The sequence below is a fragment of the Macaca mulatta genome, chromosome 8 (genome assembly GCF_049350105.2).
Source record: "Macaca mulatta isolate MMU2019108-1 chromosome 8, T2T-MMU8v2.0, whole genome shotgun sequence".
Classification (NCBI taxonomy): domain Eukaryota; kingdom Metazoa; phylum Chordata; class Mammalia; order Primates; family Cercopithecidae; genus Macaca; species Macaca mulatta.
In genome coordinates this window covers 27,671,904-27,697,337 of record NC_133413.1, presented here as the reverse complement: position 1 = coordinate 27,697,337, position 25,434 = coordinate 27,671,904, and the positions used below count along the sequence as shown (strand labels likewise).

At 43.1% G+C, this 25,434-nt stretch overlaps 1 protein-coding gene across 1 annotated transcript in view; it reads left to right on the top strand.

Moving 5' to 3' along the window:
• Positions 1 to 25,434, top strand: part of EBF2 (EBF transcription factor 2) — a 204,324-nt gene that overhangs the window by 86,874 nt on the left and 92,016 nt on the right. The gene's annotated exons all lie outside the window — the stretch shown is intronic.

The following is a 25,434-nucleotide window of genomic DNA, read 5'->3' as shown; positions in this document are numbered from 1 at the left end:
GAGCCAGGTAAACAAAGCTTCCAGACTCGATTTTATTTTTCCTGTCAAAAAGAAATGGAAAGAGGCTACTTCAGATTCTACTGAAGTCATAATAAAACTAGACCCACTGGGTCACCATATGTGGGGAAAAGTTCTCCTGGGCCTTAGTGTACACACTCAGGGAGGGAAATAAAGAAAGGGAAAGCCGCCGTTCTACTGGCAACTGTCGTTAGGTAGTATAAACAATGGCCCGTCACTGGCATGGAGTGGAGGCTCAGATTCCAATAGCACTCAACAGGGAGCCTTCCTTAAAAAATTAGAAGAAGCTGGGCTGGAGTTGGTCCATGCTGGGAATGGCAGAAGAAGCAAAAACAAGAGTAAATGAATGGAAATTAAGCAGCAGGAAATGGGGATTTGGCACAAAGCTGGAATTTGAAACTGCAGAGAGGTGTCAGTGATAAGGTTGTATAAAGTTTCTGGCCAAAAAAAGAGAGAGAAGGAATGCAGATGTGTTCATTGAATAAAGTGCAGATGGAGAAAGAGGCAGGAAGAAAAAAAATGCCGGGGAAATCATAATGAGTGGAGGTGCATTTCTGTTTAGCAAAACTTTAAAAATTATTCTCCCTGCATGTCTGGATGAAATTACAGGTTGGTTCAGATTGTTCCAATCTACTGGAGAGATTAAGGCCATGTTTATTTACTTTTACCTTTTCCTGCTCTGGGTAGACTGGGCTGTTTGTGCTGGGAGGCTCTGGGCAGGCAGAATCCAGGTGTGAGTCTCTGTTTGGAGTCTGCTCAGGAACTGCGGCCATCAGTTCCTCTTTAGATAGAAATAACTGGGATGTCTCTGGAGAGCTTGAATCATTGTGCGGGTTTGTTACCTGTCTGGGAGGCTCATGAGAAGACATGCAGCAAAGAGATCTGACCCCTTGCACACATGCGCCCTTTCCCTTGGCTGTGCAAGGAAGTCTGGTCTTTTGTGTCCTGCCTGCCTTCCTCACTCCCATCTGGCAGGGCTCAGTTACACTTCTCTTTGGCTAAAGATAGTCTGTGCATCACAGGGCAATCCTGTGTTTAAACATCATCTTATTTGGTAACTAACAGGCTGAAATTGGCCTCTCCAGTTGTACTTTGGTCATGAAATCATGGCTCACTACAATCTTGAACTCCTGGACTCAAGTGATCCTTTCATCTCACCTCCTGAGTAGCTGGGACTACAGGTGCGTGCCACCACACCCGGCTAATTTTTATTTTTATTTTTATTTTTATTTTTATTTTTGTAGAGATAGGGTCGTGTTATGTTGCTTAGGCTGGTCTTGAACTCCTGGGCTCAAGCAATCCTCTTACCTTGGGCTCCCAGCTTGCTGTGATTACAGGCACGAGCACTGTACCTAGCTGGTCCCCTCTATTTCTTGTGCAGCCTTGGATGTAGTTAAATAACTCAAGGGACCCATTCCAAGCACGAGTTGTTCCATAGGCAGTGGGGATGGGAGGCAGTGGAAGTGGTGAAGAGGTGGCCTGTGGCGGAGGGGGAAAGGTCTCTAACCCTGAACTAGCAGATGGGATGCTGGTCCAAGTCACTCTACCATCCTTAGATGTCAATTTCTCATTTTCCCAATAAGACTAATGCCTACCCAATGTATTTTAGAGCCTTTGTTTGGTGAAACTCTTGTGAAGACATGTGTATGAAAGTACTTTGTAGAATACTCTGTATTATCTTATGCAAAGCATCATCATCTTCGTTATCTGTGGGAAAGCAAGATTTGCTCTTGGAGGGGAAATGGCAGTTTTAGCAAAGAGGTGAGGTGTCTTGAGACTGGAAGGCAGTCTGGACATACAATTTTCAGAGCCTTCCTTCTTTCAAACCGTAAAAGAGGGTGCTTTTGGATGTACGCTTCTGACCCCTCTGTCCCGGGGTTTTAAAAGCAATGTAAGGCACAGCAATACATGTGGCCCTTGCCAAATATTCTCAATCTGTCAGTGTGGATATTGGTAGATGCACAATGGTGGGTAATGCGTCAATCTGGCTTCCTTCCCTAGATGAGCGGTGTTTCCTTGGGGACAAGCACAAATGTCATGTTTTCTATATCAATGCTGTTGATATAATAGTCTGGATTACCTTCAGTTCTGATTGTGTGTCATCTTGGGAGAGGATACTGTTTAAATGTTAGTGTTGAATAATGAAAATTAGGTGAGGAGTGGAGGGTGAATATTAAAATGTCGCCATCACAGTGGCCCCACCTGCCCTGTAAGGCCCTGTCCCTGTCCGTCTACTTTCTCTGCTGATTCTGGGTCAGAAATACAGCATGTTCTCCCTTATAAATGGGAGCTAAATAACTTGTACACATGGACATAGAGTATATAATAATAGTCGTTGGAGATTTGGGAGGGCGGGAGAGGGTGAGGGATGAGAAATTACCTAATGCATACAATGATACAATGTACACTATTGAGATGATGGCTGCACTAAAAGCCCAGACTTCCCACTCTGCAATATATCCATGTAACAAGAGTACTTGTACACCTTAAATTTATACTTTATTATTATTATAATTATTATTTTTATTATTTTGAGAAGGAGTTTTGCTCTTGTTGCCCAGGTTGGAGTGCAATGGTGCGATCTCAGCTCACTGCAACCTCTGCCTCCCAGGTTCAAGAGATTCTCTAGAGTAGCTGGGATTAGAGGCATGTGCCACCACACCCAGCTAATACTGTATTTTTAGTAGAGACAAGGTTTCTCCATGTTGGTCAGGCTGGTCTCGAACTCCCAACCTCAGGTGATCTGCCCACCTTAGCCTCCCAAGGTGCTGGGATTACAGGCATAAGCCACTGCACCCGGCCAGCATTTTTTTTTAAAGGGATAATGCTCTCCCTCCCCATCCCTATGCAGACCTACACACCTGCCCATTTGGTACCACACCTATTAGGGGGGACAAAATGTACATTCATACTCCAATTCCTTTTTTAAAAAAATTAAGATGGGGTCTTGCTCCATTGCCCAGGCTGGTTTTGAACTCTTGTCCTCAAGCTGGGCTTACAGGTGTGAGCCACTGCACCTGACTAATACCTCAATTCTTGGGAGAGCAGCATTTCCTTGGGGACAAGCTATATTCCCAAACACAGAAGGTAGTCTCATCCAAAATATTAACTTATATTCACCAAACACAGAAGGTAGCACTTAAACGTAAGCAAGAATGAGAGTTTCAAGGGGCAAATCTAGGCACAACTGTAGTTAGGGAGAAGTGCCCCTAAACATGTCTTGTGGCTCAAGCTGTTGGGAGCATAAACAGGTGACTCCCCAAGCTCTCTCCTTTTTCCTTCTTTCAAATCCTTTATTTTTTCTCCTTTTAAAAATATCAATAAGCTATATAAAAGTATAGAAAATGTGTTAACAATCTTTTAAGACTATCTTTAGAAAAATCCATCTTCTTTTTTTTTTATATATGTGCCTGGACACAGGAATATTTACATTTATATACTGGTAAAATCTCTATTAGGTTATTCATTTTTAGGCCCCTCTAAAATGCTTAGAGTCTCACAAAATACATAATGCTACCCACAAAATACCTCTGGAGCTTCTCCCTCTCCTCTAATTCTCAAGGCCCCCGCCTGAATTTAGGGCCTTCCTCTCACCTTGGTGAATAGAATGACTTCCAAGCTGGTTTCTTGCCTCTAGGCCCTTCATAACACCCGCAGAATTAACTTCCTAGAGCACAAACTTGACCCTCTGCTTAATGCCTGGCAGCAGCTCTCAGCACCTTTGGAGGGAAGCCCTGTCCCCACGGGTCCTGGTCTGTGGGCCCAGCCAGGCTCCGGGAAGTGTGGTGCTAGCGTGGTATGCTCTTGTCGCTGTGATCAGCTCTGGCTTCTTGTGTCTGCTGTAGTCCACGCTGTTCTGGGGATGCGCTCTGTGCCCTCCTCCAACCCTCTCTGATCCTCCCAGCGCCGACGGCCCCGGGGCGCCTTGTTTACAGCAGCTGCACAACCTGGCGCGCTGCGTTTGAGTCCTTGCAGCACAGACCCCGGGTCCCTAGCCAGCCGCAGTCACTGTGGTGAACAAATTAGGCACGGCTCCTACCTTCGCAGAGGCAGCAATCCATTCGGGGAAGGCAGCCGTGGTATAATTAAAAGTGCAATGAGTATCCATGTCCTCCAGCACTGCGGGGTGCCATGGCAGCAAATAACCAGGGGACCCAGACAGGCTTGCGGAGCCATGAGGGCTTTCTGTGCCAAGGGAGGGATGTGGATGAGCGTCCTGAAGGCTCCCTGGGGGAAGGGGCGGGGGCGGTGCTGGAGGTGAGTGGGGGCACTTTCCTTGAGAAGAACCTTGAACTGTCAGTACGATCCAGATAAGCATGTGGGAAATGGTGGTGAAACACGACGTTTCCTCCGCATTGATTCCCTTCACTGAAGGCCCTCAAAATATGTAATTTTTTTTTCTTAGTGCCTCAGAGCTTAAGGCATTTCTGAAAGCCAAGACCCATTGCCCTTGGCTTCTGTCTTTCTCTTTGGACCTGTGTTCTCTGCACCTGGCAGAGATGTACCCAAAGAAGTAGGAATGGGCTTATCTGCCTGCACGCGAAGCTGGGGGCGCTGAGCGGTGCGGCAAGGTGCCCTGTGGCTCTCCAGACTCAGGTGGTGCATTTAGCAGCAGGAAGCCACCAACGGGCAGCCCTCTGGGATGCTGTGGATGCCAGAATGGAAGCTCCAGGAAAGCAGTTTGGGTTCCCACGTAGCCCGATATCACTCTTCCTCCGCCTGAACTATTTTGAGACATTCCTGCCATCCTTCTCTCTCCCACACATACCCTTAATATGACTAGAATATAGCTAGTTCGAGCTAGCATATGTTCTTATAATTATGTTGCTAGCATGATAGATTATTTATTCTACTCACTTTTTTTTTTTTCCTGAGTCCCTGTACTGTGTAACCAAGACTAAGGAGCTTATTTAAATAAAGAGATATTAACACACCTTGACAGCAGCCTATAAAAAAAAAAGGAAAGCCCCAACCTTTAACAGGTCTCAAATCTGCATCCCATCTGTTTAATATGCAACCTAATGTGCTGCTGGGAGGCTCAGTTTCCTGGCAGCCGAAGGGAGAACCAGAGGCTCTGTCTACTAAGCCGCTGATCTCTGACGGTGGAGAGCCTTTGAGTGTCCAGCTCTGTGGGATGTTGCCCTAACTAGGCACTGTCATTCACCTGGAGGAGTGCTCAGTGAGTGGGCTTTGGATCCAATAGCACTGGAGCCAGGAGGAGCCTCCACAGCCCTTGGGGCAGCCTTCTCTTATTGCTGATGGAGAATCTGAAGCCCCAAGCACAGTGTCTTGCCGATGGTGACACAGAGACTCAGTGAAGGGTCAGATCCCGAATCAGCTCCTTGACTGCATTCAGTGTCTTTTCCCTCTGCGGTGTGGGACTGGAAGATCCATGGAAATGGTTTCCACCACCCAGTCTGGGAGGCAAGCAGAAGCCAGGAATCAACCACTCCATGCATTTCCTGTGACTTCTCTGGGGAGGAGTTTATCTCTTTTCTTTCCTGACTGATGCTTAGAAATGAAATGAAATCCAATAAAAGCCTATATTACCACCTTAAGGAAAACCATGTTTCCATTCATTCCTTTAATCATTCATTCAACTAATATTGACTGAGTGTCTGTTGTGTGCCAGACATTGAGGACATGGTGATCAATCCAAGAGAGCTCCTGTCCTCCAGGGCTTTCCAATATGGTGAATGAATAGCTAAGTAAACAAGGCGTTATGGTCCACTCACCATGGTCAAGAAATGCCACAGCGGTGTGTGCAGAGCTGTGAAGCACACATGGTCTTGTGGAGGCACAGAACAGGGGCCCCTACTCCAGGCTGTGTTAGAGCTATGGGTCTTAGGGAAAGCCCCTTTCTTTTGGAGATAAGCTTCTTGATCTCCAAACTGGACCAAATGGTCTCTGTGAAGTTTGTTTGTTTTTCTGTTCTAACATCTTGAATAAGGTGTGATGGGAAAGAAGAGGATGGGAAAGAAGTACAGGAAATATCTCAGGCTTCCATAAGTTTAAAGCCTAATTAGGAAAAGAACCCAATACTTATAGAATAAGTAGGAAAAAAAAAAAACCCAAAGCCTCATTCTGTAGTTCAAAGCTATGTTATTTGATATGTACAATAGATACTAAGAAAATTCAGAAAGTGGGGAAAGTAGAATGAGTTGGAGTTGGCAGAAAGAGCCGTGTGGGAGAGATGGACATTCACTTGGGTTTGAAATAGAACATAAAACTTGCATAGATGAAGGGCTGATGGGGGAGGATATCTAGACATGAAGAGTGAGCAGAGGAGATTAGCAAAGCCTGCGAAAAGGAGTGAGCAGGGCAGGTTGGGCATGAGCCAGAAGGTGAAATGATTTGTAATAGCTCCTAACCTAATGACTACCCGGCCACTTTGCAAAATCCCCATGTAGACAGGGTGAGTACGTGTTCCTGTTCACCCTGGACAGTCCTGGTTCACATTTCTGTTGGCCTACTGTAATTATTTTCTTTATAAACTATTTATTATAATTTAAAATTTATTTAAAATAAATAATTTATAAATGAATAAATAATTTATAAATAGATAAAATAATAAAATAATTACATTAGGCCAACAAAAAATAAATAAAAATGTATAAATAAATAATTACAGTAGGCCAACAGGCATGTGAACATACCAGAGTCTTGCTCTGTTACCCAGAGTGGAGTGCAGTGGCCAATTATGGATCACTCTAGCCTCCAATTTGTGAGCTTAAGCGATCCTCTTGCCTCAGTCTCCTGAGTAGTTGGGGCTGCAGTCACAAGCCACCATGCACGGCTAATTAAATAATTTTTTTTTTTGTAGACACAAGGCCTCACTATGTCGCCCAGGCTGGCCTGGAACTCCTGGCCTCAAGCAATCCTCCTGCCTTGGCCTCCCATAGGGTTGGGATTAGAGGCGTGAGCCAGTATACCTGGTCCTCTTTGTAATTTTTAACAGAGTCCCCTTTGAACACTTTTCAACATGTTCATATTTAAAAATGATTAATATGATTGAAAATGATTAATGAAATATGAATCAATACATGATTAATGAAAAATGATTTCTGACGAATTCTGAATGTTCATCTTGACCTTGCCTGTTTCTCTTAGAGTACATTCTTGAAGTCACTGCTTTTCCTTTCTGTGCTTTTCCTTACCTGTCTGTAAAATGGGGGGAATGCTTGGTGCTTTCCCTTCTTCCTGGGAACATATGGAGCCAAAAGACATCTTCAACCTCATTCTTTCCTTGCTAAATTTAACAATCTACCCTTAGCTACAGAGAACTAAAAACTCTCTGATCTTTGCCCTAGCTAAGTGTGTGTATTCTCTCCCTTCCCAAGTGAATTTCCAGGTTCTCAGAGAGTCCTCTTTGTCTAAAAGGGTTGGAGCACTGAGTTGGATGACTTGGAAAGTATTTAAAAATTATTTGGACAGAGCCATCATGAAAATACCAGGTGGCCATTGGGAAGTGAGGGGGTGGATTCTATCCAGTGGTGCCACTATTTATCATGTTCAATTGGGTGGGCCAACTAGCATTCTGGAGCAGAGAATAAAGGACTGCACGTTGCGGGACTTGGTTTTGCTCTCCCAGCTGGTAATCTCAGCTGGGACAGGCCTGGGCTCCAGCTCATGTAATCACTCCTCAGGCTCCTGTCCAGCCAGCAGGGAAGATTCTAGTTGCTGGCACTGTCGATCCAACACCTATTTATGAGTACTAAATTTGCAAAAATAATATATGAAAATGAGGTTGTGTGTCATTTCAGCATGTGTTCTATATAATGAAATAAGATGGTGATATCAAATTACTGGCTAATTTAATTGCCTAGAAAAATTAATTTCTAAAAATGCCAAATAATTTTCAAATCAGAAGGATTAGGGAAGCAGCATCTATTTTTGATTTTCATTTGGGGAGAAAGCTATACAGAGATTTTACTTTTTATCCTTTAAAATCTATAAACATTACTTTGTCCTGGGCCGGGGTATCAGCTCATGAAAAAGGAGGAGAAGAAAACCTTTTATCTTCATTTTATTTTGAACTGTACTTATTTTTAAAATTCTGCTTCCTTTTTTTTTTTTTAATCAATTTGTGTTAAAACTGTAGAGGATTTGCCTCATTGGTTAACAGCTTTACTGGCCTGTGAATTACGCATTTATGGTACAATTTGAAGTAGCAAGGGATGAAAAGATGGTCCAAAGTTTGCCCAAACCCCAAGATCATGGTTCCATGACTGAGGCAGAACAACTGGGAGAAACCTTGGACCCTCGGTCAGTGGTTTAACAGACTTTAACCCATTCCTCCTTGAAGGAGACCCAATCCTTTTGTTTTTAGTCAGGCTCCAGTAAATCTTACCCCTGTGCAACTACACTTAGGTGCATCAGTGGTTGCCTTTGTCACCTCTTTGATGCAACTAGATGAGATTCTCAAGGCAGTAGCCAATGGCGGCCTGGGTATCTGCCTCAGCAGCCAGGAACTTTCAGGAGCCTGGAAGCATTTAGATTCTGAGGACCTCTGCATTGCAGATGCATTCTTTAAGCAAAGATTCCACTTGTGCTTTCCAGCCTTTTACCGGAATTGAGAGACAAGTCCAATTTCATTGTACATTTCCATTACTTTTTTAAAAAGTGTGTAAATCTAATATGAAGTAGGCATCAGGAATGGCAGCCATCTTGTTTTAGGAAAATACGGAATTTGAGAGCCTGCCGCAAGAGCTTAAAAGAAGAGAGGTCTTGGCAAAAGTAATGTAATCTAGCAAACATTCTGTTATTTATCAGTGAGTGATCAAGGGAGGAAACAGCTCAGTGGGGCACCTCGTTTCAGATGCTCTGATTAAGGGGGCCATGGTTTATCGAAGCTGGTCTTTGGATGATGATCATTAATATGGTTCTAGACTGAGACTGACAATCTCTGCCAGTGTTGTCTTCCTCAAGTAGAATCCCAGATCTTGGCCTCGTGCTTGCTGGTACGGTTTTCATTTCTAAAGGTGATGAGGTTAATATTGCTAGAAATAATGATTTAGCCCTTACCTGATTTAAAACATTTCACCAAAACTGTCATCCTGTGTGGTACTGATGAATGCTCGCAGGTCAGCTCGAGGCAAAACTGTGAAGTAGGCCAAGTTTATTTTCGACTTTCCTGACTGCCTCCCCAAGTGGTCACCTTCCATTCTTTTCAGGCCACCTGTCTCTCCTTCTTTTCCCTCACTCCCATGAGTTCCCTCCCTCAACTTTCAATACTATTTTTCTCACGTCCTTACTTTGTGTTTTTTCCTGATAACGAAGGAATTATTTGGAAACCTCATTCATACTAAGGTACTAGTGTCTTCTTATATTGCCCTTCTTAGGGATACTTGCATTTTAAAAGGACCTCATGGAGAGGACCACGTTCAAACCCATGGAAGGGATTTTTGGTGGGCAACTTTTGAGCATTGGTAGAAAGGATGTTTTGTCAGGGCGCACCTCTTGTAAACTTTTTATCTAGCCCAAGTAGTAGTTAATGAATTGTTAATCTTTGAGTGGTTTGGTTTTTTGCAAACCAAAAGAGGACCTATGTTAAATATAACAAAATTTAAAAAAAATGATCAAACTTCCAATGTGATTATGGGGGTCCTCTTAGCAACCATTCGCTGAAAAGGGGAAGACAGCAGGATGTAGTAGTTACAGAACGTGCTGGAGTCAGATTGCCTGGCTCAAATTGTAGCTCCACTTCTTTCTAGCTGTGTAACCTTGGGCAAGTTACCTGACCTCTCTGCACCTCAGTTTTCTCATCTGTAAAATAGAAACAATAATGGTTATGAACCTCATGGGGTGGTTATGAGGATTAAACAAGTTAATGTGTAGATAGTATTTGAGAAGTGCTTGGCATATGGTAGGCATTTAATAAACGGTATTGATGATGATGGTGGTGATGATGCTGACTGCAAACATTTGAACAGTAGAAGAGTATATCTGTGCAAGACCTGTTATTTTTTCAGCCCGTGATTTTTGGCATGTATTTGGATTCCTGGATGACTCACACACAGTAACACACAGCCGCCTAGGGGTCTGCAACCATAGTTAGAGTTTGGATTAAAGCCACACCCTTGCTGGCCTCATTTTGCAGAGATAAGGAAAAGCTGAGGCAGCCAGCATCAGTGTAGGATTAGACTTTGGAGCTCCCAGAGTTCCCCAACCTGGGAGTTCTGAGAGATATATTCATCTCTCAGTTAAGGCTCCATTTATTTCCCTTGTGTTCAGGGGCTCAAGGAGGGAACCACTGTTTCCTTTACTTTATGAGTCATGGTTCTGTTCTGTCATTTTGGGAAGGGCCTCAGGCCCCTCAACAGTGTCACCACTGTGCAATTATCTTGAGTGAAGGCACACAGCAAAGTGCATTTCCTTTTTAATGTAGTTATAAATGTCGCGTCACTTGGAGATTTAGAAATCCGATCAGGAATTCCATTTCCTAGTCAAATAGGGTATAATTAGAGTGGGACTCTGGGCCCATCCCTCACCAGGCACTGTAACTGGGGAAGAGGAAGCAAGGAGCGATTCTGCTTCCTTTGGATCCGAGGGGCATCTGGAAAAGGAGAGGCATCATCTAAGCTCAAAGCCATAGAGCTGGTTTGCTTCCCCAGAGCAATGAGGCCTGCTCTCCAGAGAAATAACAAGTTACAGTTTTCATTCATCCACAGAGCCCTTGCGCTGGGGTGGAGGTATGCGGCAGGAAAGACAGTGCACCTTGTCATTTTTGGTTTCTTCAAGACAGGCCAAGGAACAACCAAGTCATTTAGAAACTTGTTCCTTAGGATTAGCCCCTGATGAGATCCTATGTCCAATGTACAGGAGGCCTATAGGGTAACTCTATGAAGGAATGAATGAATGAATGCTTGGCCACCCAAGCCTTTTGGAAGAATCTTCTGGCAATGTGCATGGCCTTAGGGCACATTTATTATGCATCTTCCATGTATCAAACCCTGATCCAGGGATAAAGTTGTGTGTCATTGTCTTCTGCTCTGCAGCTGGGGAAACAGACAAGGAACCGAAAATGACAAAAGAGAAGGTCAGTGTTTATCAAGGTCTGCACTGAATTTGTAAGAAGGGCTTCTATTTCTGCCTGGGTAAAAAGTAGAATCCTGGGTAATTTTCCAGAGTGGTTGATGCCAGACTGGATGAAGATGAAAAAGGGTTACCTGGGCAGGGAAGAAGGGAACAGCAGCCCAGGGAAAGGAACATATTCTCCTTGTGCATGTGCAAGAAAGAAGGGGAGTGTGTCATGTTGCAACACTTCCAATAGGGTGCACTCAGGGGTATGCAGAACACTGAGGCTGCAGAGGGTGGCAGGGACCAGACCATCAAGGGACTCCTAGGCCAAGCAAAGGTGTATGGATGCTGGTCTGAATGCAGTTGTGTTGGATGTGAGTGGTCAAGAACTGAAAGTCTGTACATGGAGATGTGATCTGATTGAACTTCCCTATGACTAGGGGTACAGCATGGGTGTATTAGTCTGTTCTCACACTGCTAATAAAGATATGCCCAAGACTGAGTAATTTGTAAAGGAAAAAGGTTTAATTGACTCACCATTGCACATGGCCAGGGAGGCCTCACAATCATGGTGGAAGATGAAGGAGGAGCAAAGTCACATCTTACATGGCAGCAGGCAAGAGAGCATGTGTGTGGGAACTCAACTTTACAAAACCATCAGATATTCACTATCATAAGAACAGCATGGGAAAAACCCACCCCCATGACTGGATTACCTCCTACCAGGTCCCTTCCATGACACATGAGGATTATGGGAGCTACAATTCAAGATGAGATTTGGGTGGAGACACAGCTAAACCATATCAGTGGGTCATGGATTTAGCATGGAGGAGACAGCCTGGAGGCAGGACAAACAAGTAGGGGACCATCGTCAGTAATCCAGGCAAGAAAAGCTGTGTGAGGACTAAAGTGAATCCGATCACATTATTGTATTAGGGATGTTTGTTAAATAAGTAGAATTTAGCTGTGCTAGTCACAAAAAAAGTAACCCTGTGAGATGATAGACTAGCTAATCCTCTCTACTACAGTAAAAATTTTACCATCTCTGTGTGTCCCATAGTATGTTGTAAGCCTCAAATGGATGGGATAACATTTATTGAAAAACAAAAAGAAATGATGGAGACCTGAACAAAGACAGTAGCAGCAGGGGTTGAGACTAGGGAAGGAATTCAAAAGAGATTTTGAAGTTGAATCAGTAGGATTTGACTGGATATGAAAAGGAGGCAGAGGGACTTGTCTGGGCTGCTGTCTAGGTTTCTCCTGTGATGCACAGGTGGTCAAAGAGGGTGTTGTCATTCAGTGAGGATAGTTTAGGAGCAGGAGCTGGTTTGGGTAATGGAGATAAGGTGCATGGAGGGAAGAGAAGGATAAACGTGATGCCATCTCTGCAGAGTCCAGAAGAATACATCTTTACCATTAGTGACAATTGCCTCTCACCTGCCATCCCAGATGACTGCTGGGAAAACTGGGAGGTCTGTGGTACTTTTCCATTTTCTTTTCAGTCACTTCACTCTCAGCAAGCATATCTAGGTCTGGGGTAAGACACCATGCTAGGCATTAGAGATACAGTTATGAAGAAGGTACAGGTCTTGCTCCCATGGTGTTTGCATGGTGGTCTCTTTCCCGTGCACACTCCTTGGCCTGCTCATCTGTGTGCACAGTCCCATGCCCCACTCCCAAAGTGATTTTCTTCTTAGTTATTGCCTCATTCCACATACAGTGATTGATGAGAAAGGCATAGAAGATTTGGCTGTTCTAAGTGAGTTTAGAGCTTTAACAGGAGATTCTAGAAGTTGAAGAACTCATTATCAGAAATGATTACTTCTGACAGTGGCATTTCCCCATCACACCAGGCAGTGAGAGAAGTGGCTGTAGTCTGGGATAACTTCCTGTTGCTCTGACAGGCAGACTGCCTAGGTGGTAGCTACTCTGCCACCTTGGAGAGTCCTTCCAGTTCCAACCCCTTGCTCATTCTGAAACCAGACTTCAGCATTCTCTATTAATAGTAAAAGGCTCTCCCACCTTTAGAATGAAAGAAAGACCATTTCAGTAGGTTTAGGAGTCCTGAGTGCTTCTAAACCTCCCCAAATATAAACTCTCTCTCCCCTGATCAATTTAGCCACCCTCCAGCAGCAGTAAAAATTTAACAGAGCTGGAATCAGAACCACCTTCCCTCCAACTCTGCATTTTCTTTTCATAATTTCAGTGACAGACCTATTATTCAGGCGCCTTCAAAGGATTGCATCATCAGAAACAAATTCCACAGGTTCTCATTGTACCCCCGAAACCAAACAGACCAAGCAGAAGAGACCTACAGATAGAGAGGAAGAAAGAAATAGTTGGTTCTGTGTGAATGATGCCATTCCTCCCATGTATTGGTACTTGGGACAAGAGACACCCTCAGTATTGAGTGAACCTAGGGAGGCTCTTTTTACTTCCCTAACCAGGTGATACAAGATGCTTCATTCAGGCCAAGAGCCAGAGAAAAAAAATAGAAAAAATGCAGACGAAGGAGGCATCTTTTCCTGGGTTCCCTTAGCCCAGCTACCCACAGAGTTGCAGAGGGAAGAAATGTTAGAAATGTTCTGGTCTGAACTATAGTACTACATAAATATAGAATGGGGGAGATATAGCTTAATAGAAACTCATGTGAAATAAAATACAGGTATTGAGTTCAGCTTGGGAGATATAGCAGAAGAATACTGAAAAACTGGGGGAGCAGCTGGAATCATGCAGGCTATGAAGTCAGGTGACAGGAACCGTAGCTCTGCTCACAAGGCCTGAAGAAGCTTGGAACATAGGAGTCTGGGGAGGGAAGCGGGGGGAGGAGGGGGGCAACAGAACAATCTTTTCACGCTTGAATAATTGTCCCATGGAATAAGAGCAGGCATCAAACCCTTCGGCTTTAAAATCTACTCCATTGCTTTGTTTTACTTTGGAGAAATCTAAAGCCTAGAGGGTTAAACAACTTTGTCAAGAGCAGGCCTGAACACTGGTGTCCTGTCCTACCAGAGGCCACTTATCAGATACCACTGACTCCATACCTGGGTATACAACTGCATGTAATAATTAAATCACCATATGTGTGACTAAATAATAATTAATAATTATAATAATAATTAAATAAATAATAAATAATAAAAATAAATAAAAATAATTTAAACACCATATATACATATATACTTATATATACAATATAATATACACAATATAATTGTTATTACATACATATAATCATATGTATATATAATTATACATAATATAATTTATAGACTAATATTGTAATATAATATTCAATATATAAATCGTATATATTCTATAATATATACTATATAATTTTCAAATATGTATTTATTTGAATGCCTACCATGTAGAAAGCCCTGTGCTAGATGCCATAGGGATTTCAAACCATATACATTGACCTCTGCCTGCAAAAACTTCTAGTCTTATCAGGGGAGTGAAGACTGAGGCCCACGAGGGATGAGCTGCCTCCACCAGGCAAGACAATGGCCGTCTAAAGGGAGATGTAGGTAAGAAATGCTCTTACGAGTGCAGAGATGAGGGAGATCACTTTGGTGGAATGCTAGGTTATAAAGAGATGTTTATAAACTTTAGGATATGAGTTCATTCTAGCTTGCTATCATCTACGTCTTTTCCTTCCGTTAGCTCGTAGCTCCTTCCAGAGCTGGAACCCTGCCCTTTGCTTTTTCTCTTATCTCCATAGAGTACCAAATATGAGCCATACACAAGTGCTTAGCATAACTTAAATAGAAAACTATAAGGAGTTGACTTTTTAAAATAGAGATTTCCTCTTTCATAAAGCTCATCTGTTCAGATAAGAGCCCATTTCCGGGGATGGTTGGAGACCAAGAGTCTGGGACACAACTGGGACCCTGTTCTCACCTAGGTTTTCTCCCTCTGGCTGAAAGCTGACAGACATTTGTGAGGCCTCAAGCTATCAGGGCAGTCTTGGGGATTATCGGGTATCTTATTCGGCTCTATGTATTTCCAGCAAAAAATGGGAGGGAGGAAAAGGATGTTCCAAATCAAAATAAGCCCGTCTGATAGTGTTTTGGTGTTTCAGCTGAGAATTATACTGGAAAGAACTATATTTTTCTGGGGTTGTAAAGGCTCCCCAGCTAACCTCCACAGTTGCTGTTTTAAGGGATGAGGAGTTTTACCTCACCCATGAGGAAGGTCCCTGTAACTGAAGCAGTCACCATGTTTTCTGAGGGTGAACCAGGTACAAGATTCTGTGCTAGCAGGGTGATATAGAGAAAAGGACATAGAACTAGGAGGCAGGAACCCTCAGGTTTTAAACATTTATTTTAAAAAAATTTTTTTGGAGAGACAGGGTCTAGCTCTGTTGTCCAGGCTGAGGTGCAGTGGCATGATCATAACGCACTGCAGCCTCAAACTCCTGGGCTCAAGGGATTCTCCTATCTCAGCCTCTGAAGTAGCTGGAACTACAGGTATGCATCAGCATGCCGGGCTAAATTTCTTGTATTTTTTTTTTTTTTTGTAGAGACAAGGATCTTGCTATGTTGCCCAGGCTGGTCTTGAACTCTTGGCCTCAAGTGATCCTCCCACCTTGGCCTCCCAAAACACTGAGATTATAAGCATGAGCCATCCCGCCTGGCCTTGTTTTAAATAAGATGTTTCAACTAGGTGACCTGTGAAGTTTCTTCTAGTTTAACAATTTTGTTCCATAGGAGAAACAAGTATTTATTCACTCAATTCAGACCCTGCAGAGTTGCGACAACGTGCTCAGCCTTGAAGGGAGAAGAGCCCTGGGAACTTCCTCATTAGGGAAAGCCCTAGTTTTCACGGAGAGAAATCCTGAGCTCCAGGAGGTTACCACTGCACTGAGGTAGACCATGCACCACGTACTCATCAGTGACAGGTCCTATAGTTCATTCCATGCAAAAATCTGCAAAGAGGCCCGCGAACAGCAGAAGAGCGTGGAAAATGCTCATTAAGCTCTATGGTGCCCAGGAGGGAGCAGGCCCTAGGTGGGGAGGTGGGCGAGCCCACAGGAGCGAAGGGTGTTCCGGTTTTCACAGCTGCTCTGCACCTTGGCCACCCCAAACTCCTCACTTTACTGTCAAGAAAAGGAGATACGTGCAGGATCTCCAATTTAGGCTGAAGTCTAGTTAGACAAGACTTTCAGTTTTCGTTGCCAGAATGACTTTGCCATATATGTCACTCTAAAGCCGCCTGAGGAGGGGGCTGGAGTTAGACTCTGCCCCGGTGACCTAAGATAGCAGTTAATCTCCACGGAGCCTCTCCATAAGGGGGATAGGCCCCACGGGGACGTTGCGTCCATTTACTAATGACTGTAAAAGGCTGTGAAAATCCCAAGTACTGGAGGAATGCTGCTCACAGCAAAGGGAGAAGGAAAACAATGTAGTTCCAGGACATTGCAGCCTGAAGACTTTCTCTTTGCTGGGAGGAGCAATGTGGACACTCTAAGTACCCTAAATACACTGACTTGATCACTGTGCATTATATACATCTGACAGAATTGCACATGTACTCCATACATTTGTACCAATAAAAAAAAAACTTAAAGAATACAGGTTGCTGGAGGTAGATTTAAAATGTCTAGTTTTCCAACGGGAAGGCATGCGAGAACCATTACGTGTTCCCAGATGGGGCTTGTGGTTCCCCCTGCGTGTTTCTGGTGCCCTCTATGCTCACCTCTGTCTAGGGACTCAGTACATCATCCTCTTACAATTTTCCTCCAGTGTTTATCTTCACTGGACAGGGAGTTCCCTGAGGACAGGAACCAGGCTTTCTATTTCCAACCTCTAGCACAGTGCTTCAGGTACTAGATACTCAAGTAAATGTTTGTTGACTGAAGAAGTGATCCACAGCATGGACTAAAATGGATGAGAACCCTGGGCCATCTTAGGAATGGGAATGGTTCCTTTTGAATATCCACACTGCATTTCCACGTGTTTATCAGGGTGTCATAAATAATGATTTGGTGAGAGCAGGAGGTTTTATAAAGCAGGGGAGGAGGAGGAGAAGCACCTGTAGGGGCAGGTGTGGGTCTGGGCCGGGCTCTCTGACGCAGCCAGTGGTCCAGGACCGCTGCGGAACCCTTCTAGTCAGTCTGCGTGTCTTTCACACTCCTCAGTGGCTTAAGACACAGACTAGGGGCTCAGATGGAGGAGGAGTCATGGTTCCCATTGCCCCTTCTTTTCTGGACTCCTTTGCTACTCTGTGGTACTATCATTCCATTCCCCAAAAAGAGTCGGATGGGAAAGATGAGCAGAAAGGAGGGGAAGCACAGCTGGGCACAGTGGCTCACGCCTGTAATCCCAGCACTTTGGGAGGCTGAGGCGGGAGGATGACTTGAGGCCAGGAGTTTGAGACCAGCCTGGGCAACATGGCAAAACCCTGTCTCTACTAAAAATACAAAAATTAGCCGGGTGTGGTGGCAGGCGCCTGTAATCCCAGCTTCTCAGGAGGCTGAGGCAGGAGAATCACTTGAACCCGGGAGGCAGAGGTTGGAGTGAGTCCAACATTGCTCCACTGCACTACAGCCTGGGCAACAGAGCGAGACCCTGTCTCAAAAAAAAAAAAGAAAAAAAAGGTTGGGGAGCAGCAATTGCTTTGGGGTTTGGGGGTGGGGAGGCCCCAGGGACTGCAGAGGAACGGCTACTACTGCTGCCATTAGTTGCCTTCCACTCTCCACACCCATGAGGTGTGATGTCATACTCCATCAACGAACCTTGGAAATAATGCACGAAAATATGTTTTAGACATAGAGTGCCCTATCAATAAAAAGGATCCTTATAATTGTTATTAAATCTTGCCAGAGTGAAATATTTCCTCTAGGATGAAGTTGTTTGGCACATGGGAAAAATAATCCCTGCCGTCAGCCTTGCAAATAGCTAGCAAACATTTACTAGTCTACCGTGTTTTGCGGGGAGAGGGAGGCACTGGTGGCTGGGGGTCTCTCTCCGTATATACATATTCCACATGCCTTCCCTCAAGAGGCACATGGAAAATGTAATGAATGAAATCATTCTTGCATTCACCTGGTTTAAATCATTACTTGCCAGTTCAAGTGGGCGGGTTGCCTATTTTAAGATCTTTGAGGAATCAAGCAGAAATCAAAGTTTTCATTTCAGATGGCCCACTAAAAAGATGACTGCTCCAAGCCTTGGTTTCCCTTCTTTTTTTTCTTTTTGTAAAATGAGGATGGAAAGAAATAATCACAGAGGTTCCTTTCTATCTCTGGTAATTGATGAACCTCTATGGCTAATAATGTTACATATCTCTGGGATGTGGCAGGAAATAACTAAGACTAAGTGCGAACGATTCAGAGATCCTGAAAGAAAAGCGTCAAAGGAACAAGTCTCCTGCATGGGGTCTGCCCTGAGTTACAGCCTTGACTCTTCCACTTGCTAACTGGGGGGATGTAGGCAAGTCATATAAACTCCCTGTCCTTGGTTTTTGCATCAGTAAAATGTGCAGCTAGTAATTCCTACCTCAGAAGACTACTGTGAGGCTCAGAAAAGGTACATGAAAAACTTCTGTGTAAAATATTCTTCAAACATAAGTCATGGCAACCCCGGTTCTGCCACTAGCTTTAGTAGAATGTAGGGGCTGCCCAGATCTTTTCTCCCCTAAGGTCTCTTCCAGTTCTAATAGTCTATTCTTTCATCATGATATTTCCAAGTGTTTTTGTGAAATACCCTATTGGCTTGCTATACGTTTATAATCAAGAAGTGTATAATATATTGGAAGGGGCTTAGGTATCATTTGCTCCAGCCTACTAAGTTATGCAAAAATTATCTTTATGGCATCCTTGACAATGGGTTCTTTATCATGATGGAGAAATCATGCCTAACAAGGCAATCTATTTTGATTTTGAGCAGCATCATACTTTCACAGGTTTTTCTCAAATTGAGCCAGATCTGCTCCCTGGTAAATCCTACCTACTGCCCCTCATTTCTGTTCTCTGGAACTGTGAACACTCTAAGCAATCAGTAGTCAGTTTTATCTCAAACTCCTCTATTTGTTAATTATTCTTTCCCTGATTCACAGATATGGAGAAAGAACCAAAGTTAAGTGATTGGTTTCTGGTCATAGAGAGGGACACATTAGAGTATGACGGGAACTTGGAGCTCTAGGGGTTTGAGGTTGTTTCTTAACCCTCCTCAGCCACACAGAAACAGTTTTTGAACTTAGAGAAGCCCCTGTTCCATTTTGCCAATAAACCACAATTCGTTGCTTTGTTTTGGAGTTTTCTGTTTAGCCAAATGTTTTCATTACATTAATTGTAAAAGGTTTTTCGGGCTGACCCAGACTGACTCACTATCACACAAGTGCACACACACACATGCAAAACACACACACACACACACACACACACACACCCCCGACATGTAACCAGAGTGCTGTGTCAGGAAACTCTAGGAAAAGCTGTCATATGTTAAGTTTTTTCCATTAAGCTTCAAACAATATCAGGAAAATAGATTATATGTAAACATAGAAGAAATATCTCTAAGTTTTAAAACAATGTTCTCAACTCAAGTAAATCCAGTGATGTAAAAGAAAGGAACTAAGAAAAGAAGATCACAGAGCGGAAAAGTTTGTAGAATTTGAGATTTGTTTGGATAAGACGTGGAATATCATCCTTGGTTGCTGATTTTTTAGTTTTTGATTTTTGTCTTGAGCATGAGGTCACCACATAGAAAAATGCACAGTAGTGAAGTTTGTGTAGGACAACGGGGAAAAGAGAGAGGCTGTCCCATTTCCTAACTGTCCATGGAGGGGTTCCCAGGTCTCTGGGAAGCTCAGCTGTAAGAGGAAGAAGAACAACAGTCCTTGACTCCTTGATGTGAAGGGTGAGCTTTGCGCTTTGGAAGATTCTGTGGCATCCTAGAGAGAGAGCTATGTGGGTGACTTAGGAACCCCTGTCCTTCTCCCAATACCAACCATATTGTCCAAGTAATGAAATTGAGGCCCCCAAAATCACAGGGACTTGTGACCCACCATTCAGCAGCGCCAAGACTAGAATTCAGCCCTGGAGTCTTAGTCCAGGGCTCTTTTTACTGCATCCGTGAGCAGAGTATTTGACTTCCTTCTTACTGCCCGGAAGACAGAAACCCTAAAAACAGTGGTCCCTTCCATTCTTCTGAAAGCATGAAGAATTATGCCTTTCATTCAGGCACAAAGAAAATCATATCATGATTTCTGTCAATGATCATAGCTCAAAGTCACAATTGTTTCAGATCTATTTCTCATATTTAGACTTAGTATCTTACATGGTTAAGGTATTTGTCTTCTATATTTGCTGTAAATGAAGGAAGAATTTTAACAGCTGTCCAACTAGAGCAAGAAAAAAAAAAGAAAAAAAAAACTAGGCTTTTTTTTCAAAGTAAGAGAGGAAAAATAACATTAACACAAAGGAACATTCTTACTAAGAGTAGGTGGAGAAAGGCATCTGAAAAATAATACCTCAAGATGCATTGAAACATTTTAGGGAATTAGGGAATTCTGATCTCTTGAAAAAAAAGAAAATTAATATTAAAGACAAGCTGTGAGTTTCCATCTGGCCTTGCTGCTTTCCACTAACGCTTCCATGACGGAATTCATCTGTCCATCAACTGTCAAAAATTCTCCTGTCAGTAAATCCCACGATACCCCAGCAAGCCCACCCCGCTCAAAATATTCCATGCCACAAACTATTCCGAATTCTGAATCCTTTTTTTTCAGATCTCTGTACTATAAGACATAAAAGTTGCTGCTTTTTTTCTTCCCTTTTTCTCTTCCTTTTCCCAACATCTCTTTCACCCCCACACTCTCTAGTATGGGGGTAAAGGGAACTTGGGTTGGAAAATTTGGGGAACCCTCAGCTATTGAAGATTATGTTCCCAAGTCTCTTCTAAGCTTTTTCACTGGAGTCTGACAACAGACAGCCCACATCTGTTTTAAAACACTGAGTGCTTGTGAAGTGTGAACTCCCCACTGTTTAATGTAACTACATGACTATTTAATGTACACAGTGGTAGAGCCACTCAGAATGCCAAACTGTTGTGACATGCCTGAAGGACGTATATAAACATAATATACTGTGGTTTATTGTGACAAAGAACATCTATGCCACAAATAGGAAGATCTGTTTGCTTACCAGTGTGGTCCAAATGAGGAAGGAAAAACATGTACAGTACCCTCTCCCCTGCCCCATCACCCATGTCAATAGTGAAATTGATACTGGATTGATGAAACAATACATCCAGAATGGGCATTTTATAATGTCCTACTGTAATACTTTTAAGTCCAGGATTTTGAAATGAGTCATTCATTAAATTAATCTGAATATATAACGCAGAGGGAATAGAGGGGAGGTAGAAAGTCACTAGAGGGAGGGCTGCCGAGAGTTTGGCCTCTTCTAGAAACTTTGTTCCCTTGTATGGTTAGAGGGGACATTTTCGGATGGCAGAGACTTGGGGAACATGTTGGTGCTGCTTTTGGCCATCTTGGAGATTGTAACTTTCTGTACTTTGTTACCCATGGACAAACAGCCATGGCTGCTGCTTGTGTTAATTAACTAAGAGAAAAGATATCATGGCTTTGCAAATGCATTTCATTTTTAATATTTCCCCCAAAGGTGGATGCTTATATCTTCTGACATCTCATTAATCAATTGATCAGAATCTGTTCTCTTACATCTCATTGTTACAATTCTAATTAACCTTTGCTGGTTAAATACTTGCCAAAAATCAGCTCCAATTGTCATCCCGTTTCCTCTAACCCAAGCATTTCAGTAAAAGCTTTTCTTTCTATCGGTCTTCAATAGGAATTAAGTGGAGAAGAACTATACTGTGTGTGGTATCTGTTGCTTTTTAAGGGATTTTGAAATTCTAAAATAAAATCTTTAGGCATGAAACACAGATGAAGATGATACTTTTAGTGAGCCTCCAGAGTGTAGACAAGGGTATTCTTATATATACGTTTAGGAAGGTATTAACCTTTTTAAAATTCAAAGTTACCATTTCTCAGAAAATAATTACTTCCATGGAAGACAAAACGTCCCAAAACAAAACAACAACAGCAACAAAACCCTCTTGTAAATGATACTGAGAGAGAGAACAGAGATCTAGTTTTAAAATAAAATTCAAGCAGCTATTGTTGTTGACATTTAAGTTATACTGTTTTGGTACAGATTAATATTCAACTTCATCCAATATTTCTAGATTGAAAATACCAGTGAAAAGTCCTGGTCATTAGGAAAACTTAACTCCTGCCTCTGATTATTACAATTTGGGGTTCCCGTGGTTTGGATATTGCTATATCCTGTGGCTCACATAATTTCCCTTAATAACTTAGCAGTCACTAAGGGAACAAATCTGAGAAGGCCTTTATAAAAAGCGGTACCCGCGTTCCTGTTTGCCTTAGAACTGCAGCCCACGTCCTGGAGCATTGGGGGTGCTAAAGACTTTTCTTATAATGGAAAATTTAAAAGGACAGTTTAAGGAAAGCTCAGTAGAGGAGCCAAAGATGGAGAAATTCAGCAACACAGCAGTGAGGAGCAAAACCACTTTTGCAGAGCAGGGAGAGTTTTGGTATAAGGTCTTTTGGGATCAGATTGTTGCTTTAAAAATGTGGTGAATGAGCCAGTTTTGCTTCCACATGATTTCACAGCATACTCTTCTCTACTCCTCTGCTGCCTTTAACCACACTGAACACTGCCATTCCTGAGCAACACTTCACATCGGCTCCTAATGCGGAGAAGTTTCTGGTTACACGGCTGCAGTTACTGTCTAACGTTACCACCCTTCCACAGCCGAGCGGACTTGAACAGGCTTTTATTTTAATTTCCTTTCTCCCGCCGGTCACAACTTTGGAAAGCCACGCAAGCCTCGCCACACAAACAGGGTTAGTGGCTCTTTAAGGAATATTTAAATTGCATTTCCTACTGTCAGTTAAATCTCATCAATCATGTTTTTAATTAAAAAGAAGGACATCTACATCCCACTTTCGACTCAAAGTGCATAATGAAATCGTAGATTGGGGCAGGGCTGGAGAGTTTCAGCTTTGCTGGGTGCATTCAGCAGAGATGCGGGGCAGGTCAGGAACACTGGTGCATATGCAAGTGGCAAACAAATAACACTCCTGATAGGGCCGGGTGACATGTGTCAACCCTTGTCATTGAGAAACAAGAAAGGCAATGTGCCCAGACAAAGGGTAGGGTGGAATCTCTACACACTGGCAGAACCTGACCCACGCGTAAGGGCTTTGTGTAGCAGATGCCGTTTCTCATTGTTCTGTGCCTCCCTCCCCAGTACCCCTGACAACAGCCACTGCCGCTGGCATTCCACCCTGACATCTGTTCAGCTTTATTGATGCGGCCCTGGAGGAATTCCCAGTGTAAACAGGGAATTCTCTAAGGGAACCCCATGTTGTAAAGGGATGAGCTGCATAATGCAAAGATTTAACCACTATTTAAAGGTGTGACACTTGATTGAAAGTGACTTGGTTTTTCCCCCTTTCCAATCCCACCTCCCTCTCCACCCTTAACTGTATTTGGCACCAACTGGCTGCAGCAACACCCCCACAGCCCCCTCCATCGCTTTGTTTTCCTGATGCATAACTGTTAGGAAGAATGAAGGATGGGGGGCCTTGGGTACCACCGTCCAAAAAAGCCACTTAAAAAAAATTTCTGGGTTACAGTCAATTGAGTCTAGTTGTTGCGTTGGGATCCTGCCCGCTGCCCACCCACACTCCTGGAGAGAAACAGCTTGCAAGTCGCTTGGTCCTGTGGCTGAAGCTAATGGGGTGGGCTTTGTGCTCCTTGCTAGAAGCAACTGTGGCAGTTTGCAGTCCCTGAGCAAAGTCTGGTGGTACTAGTTCTGGCAGTGCTAGAACGTAGGGGATTTGCCTTTGGGATTTTGTGTTTTTGGCAGTGATGCCGAAGGATATTAAGAAGGATTTTTTTTTTTTTTTTTAAAAGCAGACCTGATGGGATACACGATGCATCCGTCATTGCCCCGGCAAACATACATGTGCTCTAAGGCACCTCTGAAGTGTCACACTCTCACTCAACTTCCTGGCCAATGTTCAAGTACAGGGAGTGTCGTGCGAGCTCCAGCCACGCACATTGTGTCACTTCGGTTGAGCATGCAGAGATCGGTGAATAGGGCCCTGTGCAGCAGGACCACCTCTATTAGCAGTGCACTTGACTTGTGATACGACATGGACAGGGTCTATTTTGTGAGGCCGTGGGCTGAATTTGGATTCGTGTGGTTCCAACTCTCTTCCCTTCCAAATGACTGGTGGAGAGACAAAATTTGAAAGCGGCAATGATGTCCTCCCGCACTGTTTCAGAATAAATGAGGTTGTGGGTTACCATCATAAGGGCAAAATAAAATAGAATTATCGGAGGATGAAGTCAAAAGTCATAAAGGGAAATCCGTCTTTCTAAAGGCCTGAAGTATTGCTGACCTATGTTTTCAGAGAACAGATATCAAAAGCAAGATTGGGGTGTGTGTGTGTGTGCGCGCGTGCATGCAGATTAAAGTCAACAATAAGCAGCAGCCTGCTCCTTTACCTGGAGTCCTAAGATTTGCTTTTAGCTGGCCATTCTTTTCCCCTCAAAGGGAGGTGCACTTCCATTGTATAAGGCAGTGAAGCTTTAAGAAGCCAGCACATCGCTCAGGAATGCAGCCTTTCCTTCCCATTGCCACAGATTGAATTTTTACTTAAAACAACCAAAACCCTCTAGAGAGATTTTATCTTTAAAATTAATTTATGTATTTTCTTCTGACCCAAACGATGTATGGTCATTTTTAAAAATATGGACAAATAAAATAAAATGAAAATGGCCCATTAACTTACCGCTCAGAAATAATTGGTAATTATTCCAGGTTTGTCTCTTCTCTCTCTGTCTGTATTTAAACAAAAATGTGATTATCTTATGTTTACTGTTTCGCACTTTTTTTTTTTTACTAGACTATCTCTTGGTATTATTAGATGTTATTCTACAACATAATTAAATAATTATGTAGTATTTCTTAGTATATCATAGTCAATTATCCATTTTGGGACAAATTTGTTTTCCACCATTGTATTTGTTATAAACAATGCTGCAAGGAACATCTTTTGTAGATAAAGTTTTGGGTATATCCATGGCTCTTTTTTTTTTTTTTTTTTTGACAAATTCTTAAAATAGAATTCCAAGGTCAAAGGCTGTATGCATTTTTAAGACTTTTGATCTATATCGCCATATAGCCAGAAAGATTGTACTAATTTATACTCCCACCAGCAGTGGATCAGAGTTCCTCAAATGGAAGTCTTCAGGGCATATTCCTGTGTGTCCCCATAAGGTGGAAGTCTGTGTGGTGAAGCTACAGTCCCTTTCCCATAGATGCATGGCAG